The sequence below is a fragment of the Callospermophilus lateralis genome, chromosome 12 (genome assembly GCF_048772815.1).
Source record: "Callospermophilus lateralis isolate mCalLat2 chromosome 12, mCalLat2.hap1, whole genome shotgun sequence".
In the NCBI taxonomy this organism is placed as follows: Eukaryota; Metazoa; Chordata; class Mammalia; order Rodentia; family Sciuridae; genus Callospermophilus; species Callospermophilus lateralis.
Genome location: NC_135316.1, coordinates 71,337,218 through 71,359,252, shown reverse-complemented (window position 1 = coordinate 71,359,252; position 22,035 = coordinate 71,337,218). Strand labels below are relative to the sequence as shown.

The 22,035-nt window shown below is 36.0% G+C and overlaps 2 pseudogenes; both read right to left on the bottom strand.

Moving 5' to 3' along the window:
• Positions 1-8,703: 8,703 nt before the first annotated feature.
• On the bottom strand, positions 8,704-9,823 carry LOC143388420 (serine/threonine-protein kinase Nek7 pseudogene; annotated as a pseudogene).
• Positions 9,824-12,363: 2,540 nt separating this feature from the next.
• On the bottom strand, positions 12,364-15,669 carry LOC143388421 (thyroid receptor-interacting protein 11 pseudogene; annotated as a pseudogene).
• Between the last annotated feature and the right edge of the window lie 6,366 nt (positions 15,670-22,035).

Below are 22,035 nucleotides of genomic sequence, written 5' to 3'. Positions count from 1 at the left end.
TTATTATATTTGCCTCTTTCCTGGTTAAAGCCACTCTTTGTACCCATGTCTTCCTCTTTGTGTCTACATCTTCTTATTGTATGGAATGCAAGTTGTTTTTTTTTTTTTTAAGATTTGAAAATTGGACAGTGTTTTTACAATATTTTTACTTCTCACACTTCAGATAGAGCCCTAAAATCCGGAACAAATTTTTACTCCTCACACCTCAGCTAGAGCCCTGATATCCAGAATATACAAAGAACTCAAAAAAATTAGACAATAAAATAACAAATAACCCAATCAACAAATGGGCCAAGGACGTGAACAGACACTTCTCAGAGGAGGACATACAATCAATCAACAAGTACATGAAAAAATGCTCACCATCTCTAGCAGTCAGAGAAATGCAAATCAAAACCACCCTAAGATACCATCTCACTCCAGTAAGATTGGCAACCATTCTGAAGTCAAACAACAACAAGTGCTGGCGAGGATGTGGGGAAAAGGGTACTCTTGTACATTGCTGGTGGGACTGCAAACTGGTGCAGCCAATTTGGAAAGCAGTATGGAGATTCCTGGGAAAGCTGGGAATGGAACCACCATTTGACCCAGCTATTGCCCTTCTCGGACTATTCCCCGAAGACCTTAAAAGAGCGTACTACAGGGATACTACCACATGGATGTTCATAGCAGCACAATTCACAATTGCTAGACTGTGGAACCTATCCAGATGCCCTTCAATAGATGAATGGATAAAAAAAAATGTGTCATTTATACACCATGGAGTATTACGCAGCACTGAAAATGACAAAATCATGGAATTTGCAGGGAAATGGATGGCACTAGAGCAGATTATGCTTAGTGAAGCTAGCCAATCCCTAAAAAATAAATACCAAATGTCTTCTTTGATTTAATGAGATCAACTAAGAACAGAGCAGGGAGGAAGAGCAGGAAGAAAAGATTAACATTAAACAGAGACATGAGGTGGGAGGGAAAGGGAAAGAAAAGGGAAATTGCATGGAAATGGAGGGAGACCCTCAATGTTATACAAAATTACATATAAGAGGTTGTGAGTGGAATGGGAAAATAAACAAGGAGGGAAATGAATTACAGTAGATGGGGTAGAGAGAGAAGATGGGAGGGGAGGGGAGGGGAGGGGGGGTAGTAGAGGATAGGAAAGGTAGCAGAATACAACAGTTACTAATAGGGCATTATGTAAAAATGTGGATGTGTAATTAATGTGATTCTGCAGTCTGTATTTGGGGTAAAAATGGGAGTTCATAATCCACTTGAATCTAATGTATGAAATATGATATGTCAAGAGCTTTGTAATGTTTTGAACAACCAATAAAAAAAACAACATTTGAAAATTGGACAGTGTTTTTACAATATTTCCTACCTGCACACCTGACTACTAGTGTGCAGCTAGATATAAACTCTAGGTTGGAAATGATTTTCCCTTTGACTTCTAATGCTGCCAAGAAGGCCAGTGCCATTAGGATTTCTTTCATTCATTCTTTCTTTTTTTAAATATATTTTTAGTTGTAGATGGACACAATATCTTTATTTATTTATCTTTATGTGGTGCTGAGATTCGAACCCAGTGCCTCACACATGCAAGGCAAGTGATCTACCACTGAGCTACAACCCCAGTACTCCCATATTACTCCCATTAGGATTTGAGAGATGATAGTTAAAATCTTCTACCACATTTTATATGACCTGTTTTCCACTGCCTCCAACTTTGAAGATTTCATCATTGCTTCATTATCTATGAGGCTCTAAAATTTCAGGTGGATATGCTTTCCCGTTTGTTACACTAATACCTGTTGTTCCATGAAATTTTCTGAAATTACTTTTTGTGTGCTTTTCTGCCCTCTTGTTCTCTTCCTAGAGTTCATATTAGATACAACTTCCCCATCTTCTTTTTTTCTATTTTAACTTTCTTTGGCTTTTGGAAGTCTTCTCTAACATCAATACCTTATGTCAACTTTTCTTAACCTTGTATCACTTTTTAATTTTCTAGAGATCTTCCTTGTTCTTTGAAGATTTCCTACATTAAAATATTATCCATTTTCAGTTTTTGATTTTAATGTATTTTCTTACCTCTCTGAGAATATCAATTGTCCTTTTGTGAAATGTTTTTCAACTATCTGTACCACCCCTATATTTCAAAGTTCTTTTTTTTCTGTTTGTTTTGATTCCATACATCATGTAAGAAGTTACCCATTAATATTTAAAATTACTTGTAAAAAAAAGTGACATTTTTGCACTAGGGTAGGGCTGGTGAACAGGCTAGTCTCTGTAAAGTTTTAGGGAAAGAACTCGATGGTCATCGTTATCCAAATTACACGTATGAAGACACGAATTGTTGTGAACATACTTTGCATTCAACCAGAAAATAAAATAAAATAAGAAGATATTCTATGTAAATCAAAAGAGAAAAAGAAAATTTTAAAAAATGGTTACTTTCTGCACCATTTTCTAAAGCTTTTACCCTGTATCTGGAAATAGCCAGATGACTTAATCTCTAAGAATGTGTTTACATCATATTTAAACTATGTTTTTCAAAAGAATTGATGGGAACTCTACTTAGAATGTCCAGCAACCTGTATGAATTGCCATTTAATGAATGAATTTTCTCTCACTAATTATTTAGTTTTCTGTATGCTCTCTGTGGACACAGATAGAAAGATAAATAAAAATTATTCCCTCACAGTGATAAAAGGTAATTAAAGGGTTGCTTAATTTTCCACTGCCTTCAGGAAAAAAATCTCATGACCTTGATAATATGACACAAGATTAGTCTTCCCCCTTTTCTCCAGCTTTCCTATACAGCCCTCCTACTGTATCTAACCGAACTGAGCTGCTTTCTATGATCCCCAAACTCTCTATCATAATTTCAATTCCGTTGCAATATATTTTACTTTTCTTCTCCTTTAAAAAAAATATATTCTTGCCTTGGGCACGATACTGTCCAAAAAAACTTTTGCTAATTTCCTGCCAAGAAGTGTATATATGTATACACACACACACACACACACACAGAGAGAGAGAGAGAGAGAGAGAGAGAGAGAGAGAGAGAGAGAGAGATGGCAGCTTCCTTGGATCCAAGTAAGGAAAGGGGTAGACTTTAACTTCATCTCTTCCTTGTATGGTCTCACTCCTGGCCTATCCTAAGCTGTAGGAGTCTCCATTATAGTTCCTGCCTTTTGTATGGTAGGGGAGTGCTGCTGTCCAGGAGCACAAGGTAGAGGAGAAAGCCAAGATACCTAGGCGGCCTCTTTACAGACTTTTAACTAATCTTCCAAATTCTTGTGCCACCCACACATCAATTTCCAGGGCTACCCAGTGCCTTCAAGTCCTAAAGCAAACGAAGGCAAAAGACTAAACAAGAAAAGTGAAGAAACACAGCACCAAATTTGACTTGCTCTTTACTGTTCTCAGGACTCAGTCAGGCTCAATGATGTATGTTTTGCTGTGTGTTTTTTAGTCTTCGAATTTGTCTTTAGAATAGGCTTAAACACTATAATCCTCTGCTGACAATGGTCCCATCATTGATTTCCTGCTTTCCTTCAAGTTGACAGGTTTAGGCAGAGGCCATTTTTTTCAATTCCATTTTTGGGCTTGACAAAACTTTCTCCAAACAGGATTACAAACAAAGGTTTCATTTTAACACGATAGATGATGAATTATGTAACTCATTGGGTCATGATTTAACAGTTGGGTATTTAGGTAGCACTCTCTCATTTTAATTTGCTTTGTTACCATGTAAGCAATAAGTATTCTGTAGCCCAATATTACCTAAATCCTATGTTTCTAATTTTTACTGTTTACTGAGGATTCACTCAGTGTCAGGCATTTATCATATATTTTTCTTATATTATCTTTATATTATGATTAGAAAATGAGGTTTTGAGGGCTAGGGATGTGGCTCAAGCGGTAATGTGCTCTCTTGGCATGTGCGGGGCACTGGGTTCCATCCTCAGCACCACATAAAAATAAAATAAAGATGTTGTGTCCACCGAAAACTAAAAAAAAATAAATATTAAATAATTCTCTTTTTAAAAAAGTAAAGAAAATGAGGTTTTGAAAGAATAATTCATTTGTCAAAGATCCCATACAATGTTCAAAAGGGATTTGAAACCTGGTATAACCACTCTGAATTTCATGCTCTTAAACAATATATATACTGCTTATGAATAAAAATCATAATTATGTTTGTAAATATAATGATAAGAAAGTTTCTTTCTATACTCATTGTGATGTGTTGACTATACATATTATGCACCAAATAAGTTCAGCATTGTAAAAATTGTAGAGCCATTGAATATGAAACTATTCATGGCATTTGACACCTCAATTTATAGTAGGTATATTCCTGAGTTAATTTACTTTCCTTATATAAGGAAAACTGCCTTAAATATTTTTTCTAAGATTGCCTATTTATTTATTTATCATGTTGCTCAACAATATGTGCTGAGGATATGGTAACATTCAGCATAATGATCTTAAAGCTTGTCATGAGAGAAGAGAGCTAAAATATTCCGGCTGATGATTTGAAAAGAAATTTCTCATGGTTAGGCCTTTCCTAGAGAGTGAAAGTTGATATTTCTATTTTTAACCTTAGTTTAAAAGTCTATAAACCCCACAATTTTCTTAGTTTTTAGGGATGTCAGTCTCCTTGTATGGCCCAAAAGGTTAATGAAAATACAGTTTCCCTAAAATCAAAAACTTGCTGATTTGCTTAAGGAGGTGGTTACTGATTTAATTTTAGTTCTATTTGACAATTTCAGATAATCCTGTTATCAATGGAAGCATTACTTCTGGAAAGAATGCAATATCAAGTGGCACGTTTTCTTTGTTCTGAAATACAATGGATATAAGAAAGGAGGCCCCTACACAGGAACCCAGGGGCATCATCTCACTTGAGGACAGACTTCTCTCCAATTCTTGGCTCAAACCAAGCTCCCAGTTCAAGAAGGGCCCTGCACACCTGCAACTGGTACAACTCTAGGCAACTACATTTCCCAGAGACAGCATGACACCATCTAGTCTGTGTTCTCAGGCCTCCCTTCCCTTTTCTTTCACCTCTCTCTTCCTATTCACATTCCATTGCCTTGTTTCTCAAAATCCTCGCTCTTAGGTAACTGTCATCATTCTCCTCAGGCAGTTGGTTGATAAAGACTTAATTAAGCCAGTGGCATGCTGGAGCCAAAGGGTACCAGCTTGTGAGAGATAACTGCTCAATATTCAGGAATTTTACAAGCAAACTTTGAACTTTTGGAAGCTAGTCATCAGCCTTGGAGGAAATGCTTATACCCAGGAAATGGGCATTGTTAACACTCCCTACTGGCCTGTGAGGAGCTGGCTTATCTGCACACCACTGGGTACTACACTGCTCAGGGGACTTGCAGTCTTAGTGGGTACTCCTGAAAACCTTAAAGATTCAAAACCAACTTCCAACTCTGAGATTTCTCTAACAGGGAATATTTTCTAACAGAGGTAAGTGATAAAAATAATAGAGCCATTGCCAAGGGTTACCACATAGGCACACCCCTAGATCATCTTGGTCCAAGTTGGCTCTACAGATATATATCACTAGGAGATATGGCAGGAAAAGGTCAGAAAGGCAATGCCTTTCTGGGTCAAGAAAGATTCCCAAAGATACATGTACACATAACCATTATATAAAACAATTCTGTAACACTGACCTGCTGAGACAGACTGTTTTCCGAATTACTGACCAAAACAAAGAATGAAGCATGCTTTCCACGAGAGGACCATGCTTCTTGCACCACCACAAAGGATGTGGAGGTCACTCAGTCTGTGCACTGAAAAACTAAGTTTACTGAATGCCAATTAAATAATCTAATGATTTCTAAAACTGAAAATAGGTCTTAATAGTCTACTGAGATCTTCAAAAGTCAAAACTTCTGGACTAGTGCCTAAAGAAAGGCCAACGTTTGTTACCTAAGTTGCATTGAACTGCACTTATTCATAGCCCCAGAATATTTTCTTTTAAAGAGGGAATAGATCAATGGTGCTTAATATAAATTAGTCATCTTTTCCATGTATTTCTTTCCATGCTTCTCTAAGAATTGATTGTGTGCTAACTCTGTACCAGTCACTGTCACGGCTATACACAAGAACATTTAAGTTGTAGTCCCACATTGGGTTTCAGAAGATTCTGTGCATTTCAAAAATAGATGGTGAAGGAAGTACTACTGAAAACCCTCATAGAGATTCTATCAGTAATATACAGAGAAATCACTTTCTGATTTGCTCACTATAATTAAAAATGACATTTGAAAGTTATAACCTTTTACCTTTTTGGCCCCACAATAATAGTCATCAAAAGCCTTTGAAAGTATATGATTTTATTTCTTTTTTTTTTACAGTACTCATTTTTAGTATATATTAGGATATTGTACAATTTTCAAAGCTAGTAACAGGATCTTTTTCTACGTGTATTTAAAGCTTAACAAAATAAAAGTATTTCACAAAAGTCCATATTACAGTACTGTTGAAATATGAGGCATAGACTAATTGTGTATTTATGGGTTATAAACAATACATTCATTTTAAAGAATAAACAATGTGAATAACATCTTGGTTAAAATAAATATCATGGTAAATGTTAACGGCAACACCTGAAGTATATGAATACAAGGAAGGTGTTTTGTAATAGACACTACATAGAATGGTAGAGCTTTCATGAAATGGCTGTATCTTACTAACTATACAATCATTGCACATTGTTGAGCATTTTATTTATATGGATACTCTTCATTCACCATTCCTAAACCTCAACATACAAAAGTTACTCGAGGCTTTCCTGAGTAACTGGTACCAATGTTTAAATAAGGTTTAGAATCGGATGTACCTTCTAATTTCTACTTTTCAAATCAATTCAAATGTTTAAATCTTAGAACATTCATAGGCAATTAGAACTTGCAATCATCTTAATTTTGAAAAATTATCTCACTCAAAATTAAATTTGATTTTACCCAGTGGTTTCTTCAGTAAAAATGGGAACACTAGGATGAAAGACATTGAAACGGAAGTTTGCATCAACAGAAAATAGTAACATTCTCCTGACCAAACTCTTCGTAGTCACTTTTTAGCAGGAAGGCTCAGAGAAGAAATCTTGTCACTGTAAGGGAATTAAGCTAATGAACTTTACATTCATGTGTTCAAGACTGCAAGGAAGAGGATCTCTTCCAACCAGAGAGATTTCTTAGTCGATTATGTTATATTAAAACAACAGTGACACTAATGGTCAATAAAACCCCACCTGTTCAGGCTTCTGGGGATAAACCTATTGATGCACAGTGTAAATGTTTCGAGTCATCAGAATCTGGGAAATACAATGCATCCAGCCCTCATTAAAAACACCAACCAGGTTTCCTTTGCCTATTCCTAGAAAACACTACCCTTCAGATATGTGCAACCTATTAAATTGAAAGATGTATACTGTTTGCCCTGTATATAGTTTGGAACTTTACAAGTTAGCTGAAAGTATTCAAATGAGCCAAAGAAAACTACGGTGGGGGAAGCCAGCAGTTGTATTGCCTGAACATAAGGTTTTCAGGTTGGCAAGATAATCCAACCCAAGACTTGGTGGTGGCATGCACAGCGTCCTTTAAGAGTGACTGCCACTCGGTGTCAAAATTCTGTAAAGAACTGGTTGCTACATTCAGGGAAAACACATCTCCATAACAGCATTTACTAAACTCTACCCATTTCCTTGAACTATATTAAGCATTACCATCTCTCATCTTCATGCTTACAGTACTCTGCTCAAGTTTCTCAACAGAAATATTAATGTCACAATGGCCAGTTTTCATTTCCTTGAACAGTTAGAAATTATAACATTGTCAAATGAAAACTATGTCAACATTCACAGGTACATTATAATACACATCCTTTCTTCCTCTAACAAAATACGTGTATACAAGGTGGCCCAAATTTTTTAAGTTTTCAATCTGAGAAATTGTTGGTATACTGAAAATTTCTCAAAAGGGAATTATGTTCTCAAAATCAAACACTAATGAACTCTAAATAAGAAAATAACTTGAATATAAAAATTTCTGAAGGGGAGCAGTCAGGACTTTAACAAAACATATGCTTACATTATAGTGTACAATGAGATAAAATGCCTTTAGATTTATAAAGAAATCTAGTACTGCAAAATTATTCAAATATGTTTCAAATGTACAAATATTAAAAACAAAAACCTTGAGCAAGGTGCAACTTTACACCAAACAAATCCTTAACCACTTTTTAAACGGATTCATTTATACCATTTAAATGCAGAGAATATCAGCGATATTAAAGCAAAACAAAGACTTTTCAGTGTCTGACTCACATTTCATCCCCAAATCTTTTCACATTTAATAGTTGCATTTTGAATGTCAAAGCTGAGTTTTAAATGTTTCTCAAAGTCTGTTTACACTTATTAGCATTGTAGCTTTCAGATATGTAATTCCAAGAACTAAGACACATACTTCAAATGTTAAAAATCACAAAAGTTCACAATGTTGTTCATTTCAATATCCATAAATGACTAAAAAGCAAAAGTCAAATATTCAGATACTTTTGATCAGGTTTCACACCCCTCCTCATGTGCGCCAAGTGCTCTTCCAATATTTGGCACTCAGTCTATCGGCAGAAAATGCCATAATTCTAAAAGCCTTTAGGTATGGGGGCGAAAAACTCACTTGCTTTCCTAACATGCATTTTCATAATCCTGAAGACATTCTGAGTTTCCATAAAGGTGATTTTGACTGGTACAAAATGAAGCTTACATGAAAACTGGTTAAGGATTCAAAGCACATTAGCTCTGAAAATACTAATCTTAATATCCAGACAAAAAGGGGAGAGGTATGATTTGCACAAAAATACTTTAAATATTTTCTTCATATTCTTCATGATCTTATGCGTGTTTAGCTGCTTGCAGTGCATGCGTGCATCCTCTTGGCCACATCATAGACATAGGTGATATCTGGTCGCTTCTCTGGATCCGGGTTGATACACATATTGACTAACTGTCGTAGTTCCTCTGAATAGTGATCTGAAGGAAGAGGTGGGTAGTCACACTGTTCTATCTTCTTACACAGTGAGTACAGATTCATTTTGTCACCATAGAAAGGACTCTGTAGGGCAGCCATCTCATATAGTAGACAGCCAAGAGACCAGATGTCAGATTTGAAGTTGTATCCATTTTCATGTATTCTCTCAGGAGACATATAATAAGGTGTGCCCACTAAAGAATGTGCAGCTGTGGTTTTTGAGCTGAAAAACCGACCAAGCCCAAGATCTCCAAGTTTTACCACGCCAGTGGCTGTAATGAACACATTAGCTGGTTTTATATCTCTATGCATGACTCTTCGAGAATGCATGTGTTCCAATGCACTGCACAGCTGAACAAAGTACTTCCATACCGTTCTCTCAGGAATTAGCCTCTTCTGTTTCTTAAAATGCTTTATCATTCTGGATAGATCACCAGCATCTGCTAATTCCAAAACTATGTTTAGTTCATTATCTTCAATGAATGATGCATAATATTTAATTACATTTGGATGGTTGAGTTGCTTAAGGAGATCGATTTCTTTGATGCAATCAGCACGTGCTTTGGCATCCATTAAATCAAATATCTGTATTTTTTTTAAAGCTACTGCCACTCCATCCAACAGACAGGCTGCTCTATACACTTCACTAAATTGTCCACGACCAATCTTCTTTTCTATTCGAAAGTTGGCTAATGTATTATAGCCCATATCCGGTCCTAAGGCCTTCTGTGGTTGAAACTGAGGAACATTCCTTGTGATTGCTCATCCATTGTCTGAAGCAATAGGAATTTCAGAACTCAGGAAGTTGAGAGTTTTCCATTCTCCCCCTCTCAAGGGACACCCAGTGAGCCCGCGGCTCTGCTGGGCACCTCGGTGGAGAGGCCCGCTGGGCCAGGGGCTGAGGCTGCGAGGGCAGGAGCCGATAGGCCACCTCCCGCCGCGCCGCCCCCACGGACACTGCAGGCTCAGGAACCCACCCTGCACCATGATTTTATTTCTAAGGAAAAATGTGATGTAGCTTTATAGCATTGTTGAGAGGAACAGAAATGTAACAAATTAAAAATATACTTTACAGGGAATATCATGAAATATAGCAAGAAAATTTTGGTTTATAATTAACCCATGTTTCTGAAAATATAGAGTCACATTTTAATTAAAAAAAAATGGATTTTAAATAATGGGTTCTAGGAACTGCAGTTGTAGCAACACTTTGATTTATTTTATACTTGTTTGCTATTGGAAAAACACATGTTTATGTCAAAGCACATCAAAGAATGTGCAGCTGTGGAGAGCTCAATAAATATCGTCTTGCAAGCTGTACTCATTTTAAAATATGATCAATAATGGAAAAGATTCCATGAGCTTCAGAGAAGAAGATAAATTCATTTCAGCTGTTTTGGGATGAAATAGTATGTAGATGTCTATTAGGTATATTTGATTTATAGTATTAAGTCAGAAAAATCCTTATTAATTTTATACTTGGATGACCTGTCTGCTGGTGATAGGGGTTCTTGCAAAGAACATTTAGTTGGATTTTGTTTTTTGATACAATCCATTAATCTGTGTATTTTAACTGAGGAGTTGAGGCCAGTTGCATTCAGGGTTATTGTGAATATGCGTTTGTAATTTTCTGATATTTTGGTTTGTTTACTACATTTAATTCTGTCTTAATTTTCATTTACTTGGTTGCTCTTCTCATGGTCATCATCTATTTAGGAGCTTTGGGAGTTAGTTTTTGGGTATATTTTTGTGCAGTTTATCTTTGAGTATTCTTTGTAGTGCTTCTTGGGTGATCATTAATTCTTTTAGCTTATCCATGTCATGTAAAGCAATTCTTTCTACATCAATTTTGAAAGAGCTTTGCTGGATTTAGAAATCTTGACTGACAAAATTTCTCTTTAAGAGCTTTCTTTGAATATCTCATTCTGGGCCTTGTTCTTCTTTAGGATCTGAGTTCAGAAGCCAGAAGTTAGCCTTTGTGGCTTGCTCTTAAAATGAGACCTGATGGTTTTCTCTTGCAGCTTTTAGTGCTCTTGCCTTCTTTTCTATGTTAGGTATTTTAATTATCGTGTGTAAAAAAACCAAAAAGTTGAAACAGAGAAAATTTTTAAAAAAGAAATAAAAAAGAAAGAAAAGATGATATATATTTCTAGCTACCAGGTATTTTATCTATCTTTTTGATTTTTGTAAATTAAGAAAAAAGATAAATCAAAAGTTACCAGCCCAAGCTAGGTGAAATCGGAGAAGAGAAAAAGCAGATCATACAACAAATAACTTTCTGACACCTGGAGCTTCCAAAACCACTAAGAACACTTTCATTAAAATTAATTGTATGAAGATTAATATTAAATTATGTAATGAATATTAATTAATCAGATTTATATTAAATTTTATTTAAATTCATTTCTTTACATTTTATTAAATTAATTTAAATAAAATTTAATAAATTTTTAAATATAAATTATGTTGTAATTGAATATAAATTAATTTTATTAAATTAAAAAGCAATACAAATAAAATTTTAAGTGCTACATCAAAAAAAATAAAGTTAAAATAAATGTAATAAAACTATCATAAAATTAATTATTAAAATAAATTTAAATTAAAGGTAATAATATTAATTTATATTTAATTATAATATAATTTGTATTTAAAAATGTGTTTCATACTAAATTAATTTTAATAAAAATGTTCTTAATGGTTCTAGAAACTACGGGTGTCAGAGAAGCAATTGCCACATAATCTGCTTTCTCTCCTCTCCGACTTTCACCCAGCTCAAGCTGGAAACTCTTGATTCATCTTTTATCTTAATTACAAAAATAAAAAGATTAATTTTAAATCCTTTTTTTGATAACCCAGAGAAGCGTTTAGATAAACAGTCCAGATTTTAATGATACATTCTTACAAACTAACTTTTCCATTGGAAATGATTGATGTATTAAGACTTTTGGTTTGACTCACATTTAACGTGTAGAAATCATTTTCCTTATGGCCATATTTAACACCTAGAAAATTGAATTTAACCTGAAGTGACTTTGTAGCCAATTGAAATAGTGAAATGGATCGGTTTTGATTAAAGAATTTTGATAAAGAGAATCTTAGAATTGAACCACTAAATTTCATATCTGGGCCCTCCAAGTGTAATTTTGTTTTAGTAGTTGGACAATGTTGAACAAAAAGTCCTGATAAAGAACTATTAAGCCTAGTTTGCTCCTCTGGTCTCAAGGGTATGTTGGGGACACTTTTGAATCTTCCCATTCAAAATGGCTATATTTAACACCTAGAAAATTGAATTTAACAATTGAAATAGTTAAATGTATACTACCAAATAATCCTTGTTCTCTTTCCATAATGAAGTCTGGAGTTGCTGCTGGAGGTCAAGGACATCCTAGGTGTATGAAACTGGAGACATTCTAGCACAAAGAGCTCCTCTCTCCACGTCTTTCTGCTGGATAATTTGAGTGAGTTTCTCAACCTCATATTTACACAGCTGATTGAACTGTTTGGTTAAAGATACATTCTTTGAATTACAAAGTTGAATCTCAAGGATTCGTCCTTTGATTCTTTTCACAAATTTTTCCATTTTGGCTTTACATATGGCATGGTTTTCACTCCCATTTTCTATATTAAGGCTTTTCACTTTTGTTTCTGGAAAACTATCAGCATTCTCTGTTTGAATGTCCTGTGTCTCTTCATGCCCCTGGGCTTTTATTTGTTCGATGGTTTTCTGCAAATTCTTAATTTCCTTGTCTTTTTTAAAAAACAATTGGGTATGTGCAGCCTTCATCTGCTCATACTGGTATTTGAATTTATCTGTTTCCTCCTTCTGCTCCTGTAGAGACTGAAGTAGTTGCTTTTGACTCTGGTTTTGATCTTCAATGACCTTTTGATGATGTGTAACTTCCTCTTCCAGACGATTCTTGATGACATTCAGTTGAGATACCTCAGATTCTAGTTCTGTGATACTATCAAGGGTTTGAGGCTCAGCCACAGCTCCAACTTGATTCCGCTGTTCCCTAAGTCTTTCCAATTCTTCTTGCAGATGTCTGTTTTCTTCTTTCGTGGAGCTATGACTTCGGTCTTTTGCCTCTATGGTCTGCCTTAAAGTTTCATTTTGTTTTAAGGCCTGAGAACACTTATCTAAATCCTTTTGCAGTTCTGAACTTTCTTGTTTGAGTTGGCCAATAAAAACTTCTTTCTCATTTATAAGTTGCATCAATTGCTTCTGTTCTTCTAAACAAGATGCCAATATTTCCTTAGTTTCTTTTAGATCAGTAGCCATTTGCTCAATATTCTTTTTGAGTCCTGCTATTTCAAAGTCTTTCTCTTGACTGAGTTGCACTTCATGCTCCTGTTCCAGCTGTAAGGCAGAGGTATTCCAATTACATACATTTGAGAGTTCCTGAATAGTCTGCCTGTAATTGTTTGCCTCTTCCAACAGTCTCTTTTTGGCCTGACACAGTTCTGCTTGTATCTGTTCTTTCTCTCTTTTCAGCGTCTCCATAATAGTGTCTTTTTCTAGAGAAATTTGGTTGTTACCAGCAATAGATTCTTCCAACTGATGCCTTACATCTTCATATGCTGAAATCAACTTGTCATTTTCCATTTTCAGATCAAAAGCAACTTTCTTTAAATTTTCATTGAGCTGTTCTACTTCTGCAAGATTTTGCTTCAAGTTTGTAATTTCGACTTCCCCTTCTTTAAGCAAGTCATCCTTAAAATTAGAGTCTTCATTAACAGCATGTCTTAACTGGTTCTGAACTCTACATAGTTCCTCTTCCTTTTGGCTAATGTACTCCTTAAGTTCCAGGTTTTCCTGCTGGATGTTTAAACTACTTTTTTGTGAACGACGTAGCTGACCTACTAAATCTTTGACTTTAACTTCAAGCTTCTGCTTGGTTAAATGCAAACCACAGAGGCTCAGTGCACTCTCAGTTAACTTGTCTTTCTGTACATGCAACGCTTTAGTTATCTCCATTTTATCCTCCTCAAGTCGATGAACTCTCTTTTTCTCATCATTCAGATCTTGTTTCAACTTCTTGATTAGACCATCTCCTTCATTTTGCTGTTTTGATAGCTCATCTATTATCCAATTCATGTGCTTTGTGGTTTCCCGGTGTTCACTGTACAGATATTCTAACTGAGCTATCAGCATTTCCTTTTCGTTAATACTCTCATACAGCTCTTGCTCCTTAGCCTCCAAGTTCAGTGTTAAGTCATGTATTTGTACATTCAAATTCATGTCTGTTGAAGCCGCACTTTTAATGACTTCATATTCCCAGCTCAGTTTGCAAAGTGATATCTGAAGTTCTTCCTTTTCTTGACTCAATAATGACTTCTCTTTTTCTAAAACTTGGACATGCATTTGAAGTTTCAGATTGTCTTCAGCAAGGCTGGTATCCTGTCTTAAACTACTCAGTCTCATTCTTTCAGCATCAGACAGGGCTTGCTGGAGTCTGAACACTTCTCCCACTGATGAACTCTGCGGAGAAATTGTTCCCTTTTCTGCAGCAGGATCACTCTGCTCCATCAGAGAAGGCTGCAATTTACTACATTCCACTTTCAGGGTTTCACACTCTTCAATTATCTGTCTCTTTTCCACACTGAGCCGCTCCTTTTCTCTCTTCAGCACATCTCTGTCGTGTTCTGCAGAAGATAATTTTTTCTTTATGACTTTGATTGTATCCTCAAGTTCTTTGATTCTTCTTGTGGACTCTAGTTTTTCAGTTTGTAGAACCTGAATAGTGTTTTGCATCTCCCAGACTTGAGACTCATTAGTGACTGTAACTCCTGAGTCACCTTGGTGTAACAGCTTTTCCAGTTCTGGGATCCGTCCTTCATAGTCATTTGACTCCTGTTGATGCTGGTGATTTAACTCTGCCAGTTTCTGTTGATGTGCATTCTGCAAAACGGACATTTCATGTTGGTGATGATCCATGTCCTGATTTCGGTTTTGTTCCAGGACCTTAATTGTATGGTGTAGTTTGCTGATTTCACTTTGATCTGAATCATTTGTTCCTTGTGCCTGCGTGTTACGCCTCCAATGGCCAACTTCACATTCAAGTCTTGAAACTTCATTTTTCAAACTGTTTATTTCCTGTTGTGATGAAATTATGTCACTAAAGTCCTTGGCATCATCACAAAAAGGCGACAAATGATGGCTGAATCCATAACCAAATGAACAAGGTGCGCTGGTTGCTGGTACACCACCCGCTCCTGAAGGTACTGATTGAGCAGCTGACTGCAGGCTCAACACCTGCTCCTGTAGTGCCATCTGGCTTGCTTGAAGATGGCTGATGTCTACCTCTTTCTGTTGCAGCTGATTTTGGTAAGTTGTAGATTGAAGGTTTATCTGAAGCTGTGATGCTTCATCCTTTTTTTCCAGATCAGTACAATACTTTTTAAGTCTTGTATTCTCTGATCTCAACCTTGATTCTGTGGTTTCAATTTTTTTTCTTTGACAACGAAGTGAACTGTCTTCCACAGCTTTGGAGACCTCCACAGGCCTATCTATGATGCAGTTGGAGACTTGGCCAGTGGGGGAAGCCAAGCTGTCTCCCACCTGACCCAAGGACTGGCCCAAGCCGAAGCCTAGACCTCTAAACCATGAAAACATTGCTAGAGCTTCAGAGAGCCCTCAGCTCTGCTCTAAAAACCGCTCTATGACCACCCACCTTCCAGCTGAATGTCCTGGAGCGTTGCAGGGATCAATTATGACCAAAGCATTCAGAATTCCGGGGAGTGCAGGGTTCCTGTCACCTTGCACTCTGCCTTAAAGGTAGAGGCCTATCCTGGACTCTAACTAGAGACTTGCCACCAGGGGCTCAGTCACCCCCGCGGGGCCTCTGCTCCCTCCCTGGACTTTCAGCCCTCTGGTTGGGTGACTTCTCCCTCAGAGTTAGTGACTCCCCCAGCTCCAGCTGGTCCTGCCACCTCCATGCTGGCCGCCAGAAAACCCCCATCTGAGAGCCTTTACCCTGTCTTGGAGGCCTGAAGTTGAAGTTCTGTCCTCAAGGACTCAAGTTTTCTATGAAATCTAATCTGTTGGTGATGGTTTCCAGTGGAATTTTTGTTTGTTTGTTTTTTATTATATGACAGCAGAATGTATTATAATTCTTATTACAGACATAGAGCACAATTTTCCACATCTCTGGTTTTATACAAAGTTTTTGCACATACATGTACTTTGTATAATAATGTCATGTATGCACTTTGTATAATAATGATCATCATATTCCACCATTATTTATAATCCCACGCCCTCTCTCTTCTTTTCCCACCCTCTCTAGCCAATCTAGAGTTTCTTTATTCCTCATATGCTTCCTCTCCCCATCCCATTATGAATCAGCCTCCTAATATCAAAGGAAACATTTGGCATTTGGTTTTTTTGGGATTGGCTAACTTCACTTAGCATTATCTTCTCTAATTCCATCCATTTACCTGCAAATGCCATGATTTATTCTCCTTTATTGCTGAGTAATATCCCATTGTGTATATATGTCACATTTTTAAAAAAAATCCATTCATCCATTTAAGGGCATCTAGGTTGGTTCCACAGTTGAGCTATTGTGAAGTGTGATTTGTGTCTTTCATTTTCATGAGTTCTGACTGGTTTCTTTTCAATACTTCTATTTCTTTATTGAAGTGATCTTTTATCTCCAATATTAGCTTTCTTAATTCATTGCTTAGATCTTCTTTTAGTTTAACGTTTTAATAATCATTTTTATAATCTTTGAAATTTCATCTTCTTCCATATCTGTGGTATCCTTTGTTGGGAGATTCTGAATTTTGGAGGAGATTTCTTGGCCTATTTCCTCATGTCTTCAGAGGTCTTGGTTGGACTTGTGCATCAGTTTAGATGGATTCTCCTTCCTCCTTTAAGTCCTCTTGTGGATAGTTATCTTTTTTGCTTTATGAATAGCTATCCAATGTGCAACCTGAGATGCTCCTCTGATTGTTTCTCCTTGAGACCTGTTTTTTTGTTTTTGTTTTTGGTTTTTGTTTTTTGGTTTGAGAGTTTTGTTTCCCCAATTCTCTGCCCTTGAAGTAATCTGAAGGATCAGGTGGGGCTAGATCATCATGTGTGGAGTGAGATTTGCTGTTACTTACTTGGCAGAATTGTGAGTATTGCTCCACAGTGAGATCTCGACTCTATGATCTTGAAATGTCCCGATCACTTCCCAGCCCCTCTTACAGCAAGTGGGAGCCAGGAATAGCACTACTGTTAGCAACAGATGTACAGTGTCTGCTGTCCACTTTGACATCTATAGCAATAATTGCCACCTATATAGGAATGTTGAGGTGAGCATCAGTACCATCAATACCAAAAATAAAAAATCACGAACTCAATCAAGAATTAAACAGCAAGTGTCTACTATGTCGTGTATTCTATCAATAATCACAACAACATGAATGGGGTATGAATTACATTAACTATCTAATTCTATTAGTCAGTTAAATTAAAGTTTCTTAAGTATAGAGAAAATAGGGTAGGAAGGGAAGAAAAGTTTGAAATATGTTAAGTAAACAAAAGAGAGTCAGGAGATAGGTAGCTGATGTTGACTATAAAGAAGGAATTACAAAAGAAAATAACTAAAAGTAATTAAAATACAAAAGAGGAGAGAGAGCATGAAAATTTGGTATTGGGGTGGAGAGAAACTAAAGAAGTAGGGTTAAGGACAAAAACCAATACAGAAACAAACAAGCAAATGTAAGATCAAAACAGTTCAAACCTGTATATAATTATATCCCACCTAAGTCAAAACAAAACAAGGCTAAATCATAAACAAATGCAAAAGAAAGCAATTAAATAAAAGTAAAATTACATAAATATATATTTTTTCAAATCTATCCACACAGTGAGAATACACACACACACACAGAGAGAGAGAGAGAGAGAGAGAGAGACACACACACCTCCAAACTTGCAGAATAAAAAGAAATAACATTAAATAAAATATAATAATTAGCCAACCACAGGAATATGGTTTATTTATCCCAGGTTATTAAGGAAAATGTGTATTATATGGTATAAACTATGTAATTTCTAATACACACATCACAATTTAGGGAAATAAGTCCAAGAACTCTAAACTCTGAAAGTTCATGCATTCTTTGAATCTGAATTTAAAATATAGCACTCTTCATTAGGGTAGGTACTAGATTGACACAAATAAAATATGAAAGTCAAGTATATATACATATGGAAAAAGAACTTATAAAAATACAAATAACCAATAGTATGAACTCATTGAATGAGTTAGAGAAAAAAATAGATTATGAAACATCATAAATAATATATTTAATTATATTTTTGACAAAGTAGCTATGGTTGAGTTTCAAAGAGCTGGAGATATTTAGCCATGTCCAAATCAAGCACTGTTTCTCTTGGCTAATTATTCCTGGTTCTTCTCTCATAACTTATGTGGCTTAAGTTCAAGCACTTTCACCATCCTACTCACATCTCTTTGGATATATTCTGCCAAAACATAATCCTATAGAAGATGAATAATAACAAATGATAGTTGAAGAACAGCCCGATTGGCCCATTCTGTTTTGTAATGGGGAGGCCGCTTTATAATAATACAGCCTAAGTTGAGAAGTGCTTTGTACAGTAGTCATATTGTATTGCTCACTCATATTAAACTCATTCTACTAATCTGAAAGATCACATTGACATACACAGGTACACTTCAGCATATGCTGGAACATGGAACTCTTACTGCCATTTCATAACATATTCCTACTTGCTCATCCTGGACCTTATGGAATAGTGAATAGAATATGACACTGAGAATAAAATTTGGTTTAGGATAGTGAATATTTTAAGTTGAAACTAAATATATTCTACATGGGAAAATAAATTTTGAGGATATTTTCATTATCATGTATGTTCTTTCTACAACATCTTCAAAAACAGAGAGAATATTCTTCAAAAAGACAAATTATACTTAGGAGGCTGAGTCACTAGGAGTCCATGTTCCAGAAAAAAGGAAAAAGGAAAATGGAGATGGGAATGTAGCTTACTAGTAGAGCATTCTTCAGTTCTATCATTAGTACCACAAACCACCATCAGCACAACAACAAAAAACAAGGAAAAAAAATCATAATTCTAAGAGTTCGTATTTATTGAGACTTTAGAGTGAGCCACAGTAACACTGTGAAGTAGATCACAAATGTATTTTAGAGATTATTTTAGATTACTTAATAAATAAGTTAAATTATTTATTTATTTATTAATAAATAATTTAGATTATTTTAGGAACTGATTATTTGCTGTGATTCTGACATAAAGAATTTTTTAAATTTATTTTTTATTTTTTTATTTGTTCTAAGTAGTTATACATGACAATAGAATGCATTTTGAACATCACACATAAGTGGAGTATAACTTCTCGTTCTTCTGGTTGTACATTATGTAGAATTACACCAGTCATGTAATCATATAGCACATATGATAATAATGTCTGATTCATTCTACTATCCTTCCTACCTCACCTCACTCCCCTCTGTCTAATCCAAAGTTCCTCTGTGCTTCCTTACCCTACTCCCTTACTGTGGGTTAGCATCCACATATCAGAAAACATTCAGCTTTTGGTTCCTTGGAATTGGCTTATTTCACTTACTATGATATTGTCCAGCTTCATCTATTTACTAGCAAATGCCATAATTTCATTCTTGTTTAAGGCTGAATAAAATTCTGTTGTGTATATATACACATTTTCTTTATCCATTCATCTACTGAAGGACATCTAGGTTGTTTCCACAATTTAGCTGTTGTGAATTGTGCTGCTATAAACATTGATGTGGCTGTGTCCCTGTAGTATGCTGATTTTAAGTCCTTTGGGTATAGACCAAGGAGAGGGATAGCTGGGGCAAATGGTGGCTTCATTCCCAATTTTTCAAAAATGTCCCTACTGTTTTCCATATTCGCTGCAGCAATTTGCAGTCCAGCCAGCAATATATTAGTGTACCTTTTTCCCCACATCCTCAACAACACTTATTGTTGTTTGTATGCATAATAGTTGACATTCTGACTGGAGTGAGATGAAGTCATAGAGTGGTTTTGATTTGCATTTCTCTAATTGTGATAGATGATGAACATTTTTTCATATATTTGTTGATTTGATAGTATATCATTTTCTGAGAAGTGTCTCTTCAGGTCCTTGGCCTATTTGTTTTTTGGGTTTTTTTTTTTTTTTTTTTTGGTGTTTAGCTTTTTGACTTCTTTACATACCCTAGAGATTACTGTTCTATCTGATGTTTGAAGGGTAAAGATTTGCTTCCAAGATGTAGGCTGTCTATTCATCTTACAGATTGTTTGTTTTTTTTTTTTTTTTTTTTTTTTGCTGAGAAGAAATTTTAGTTTGAGTCCATCCCATTTATTGATACATGATTTTACTTCTTGTGCTATAGGAGTCTTATTAAGAAGTTGGGGCCTAATTCCACATGATAAAGATTAGGGCCTATTGAGAGAGGGGGGTTCATTTCATTTTGTTGCATATGGATTTCCAGTTTTCCTAGCACCATTTGTTGAAGAGGCTATCTTTTCTCCAGTGCATGTCCTTGGCACCTTTTTATAGGAAAGGAAAGCTCATAGAAGATATAGACATGTTCATTATTACACAACTGATCATTGGTTGGAAAATAATCAAAGATCTGTCTGTCTCACCCAATTCTGTATTTCTTTCTTCCTGTCTGTTTTTGTTATTGAAATGCAGAATATAAAGGTCCAAAGAGGCCACAGATTCATAAAAGTGATTATTTTTCTATACCACCTAGAGAATAGTAGATAGGAAAGAAGGAAAGAGGAAAGGAAGGAAGGAAGGAAGGAAGGAAGGAAGGAAGGAAGGAAAAGGAAACAGTCTTGGACATTAGTTTTCCCACCACTGGAGGATTAATGTTTGGGCCATGGTGTGGGGAAAGTATGCAGTTGGAGACTTGGATGTATGTGTGTGTGGCAAAACCCTGGGGAGCCAGCTGCCTCCTGCAGCTCCTGCCATGGGTCCTATACTACCCCTTGCTTCTGGAGCCATGATAGTCTAAACACCAAGAGAGTTCACCTTTGTGAGGAAAGGGCTAAAACAGTGTTGTTGCCAGAGAGAGCACTTTTTTTTCTTTGATTTAAAAAAAAAAAAATGACAGCAGAATGCGTTACAATTCTCATTACATGTGTACAGCACAATTTTACATATTTCTGGTTGTATATACAGTGTGTTGACATGACCGATTCATGTCTTTGTACACTTAATTTGGATGATGATGTCTATCACATTCCACCATCCTTGCTACTCCCCTTCCTCCTCCTTTACCCTCCCACCTTTCTGCCTTTCTTCACCAATTCCTCTCATGCTCCCTCTCCCTACCTCACTATGAGTCAGCCTCCTTATATCAGAGAAAATATTTGGCAGTTGATTTTTGGAGATTGGCTAACTTCACTTAGCATTATCTTCTCCAACGCCATGCATTTACCTGCAAATGCCATGATTTTATTCTCTTTTATTGCTGAGTAAAATTCCATTGTGTGTATATGCACTTTTTTTTTCTCCATTTATCCACTGAAGGGCATCTAGGTTGGCTCCACAGTTTAGCTATTGTGCATTGTGCTGCTATAAACATTGATGTGGCTTTGTCCCTGTAGTATGCTGATTTTAAGTCTTTGGGGTATAAATCAAGGAGAAAGAGAGCTGGGTCAAATGATGGTTCCATTTCCAGATTTCCAAGGAATCTCCATACTGCTTTCCAAATTGACTGCACCAATTTGCAGTCCCACCAACAATGTGTGAGTGTACCTTTTCCCCCACATCCTTGCCAACACTTGTTGTTTGTCTTCATAATAGCTGCTATTTTGACTGGAGTGAGATGATATCTTAGAGTAGTTTTGATTTGCATTTCTCTAATTGCGATAGATGATGAACATTTTTTCATATATTTGTTGATTAACAGTATATCCTCTTCTGAGAAGTGTCTCTTCAGGTCCTTG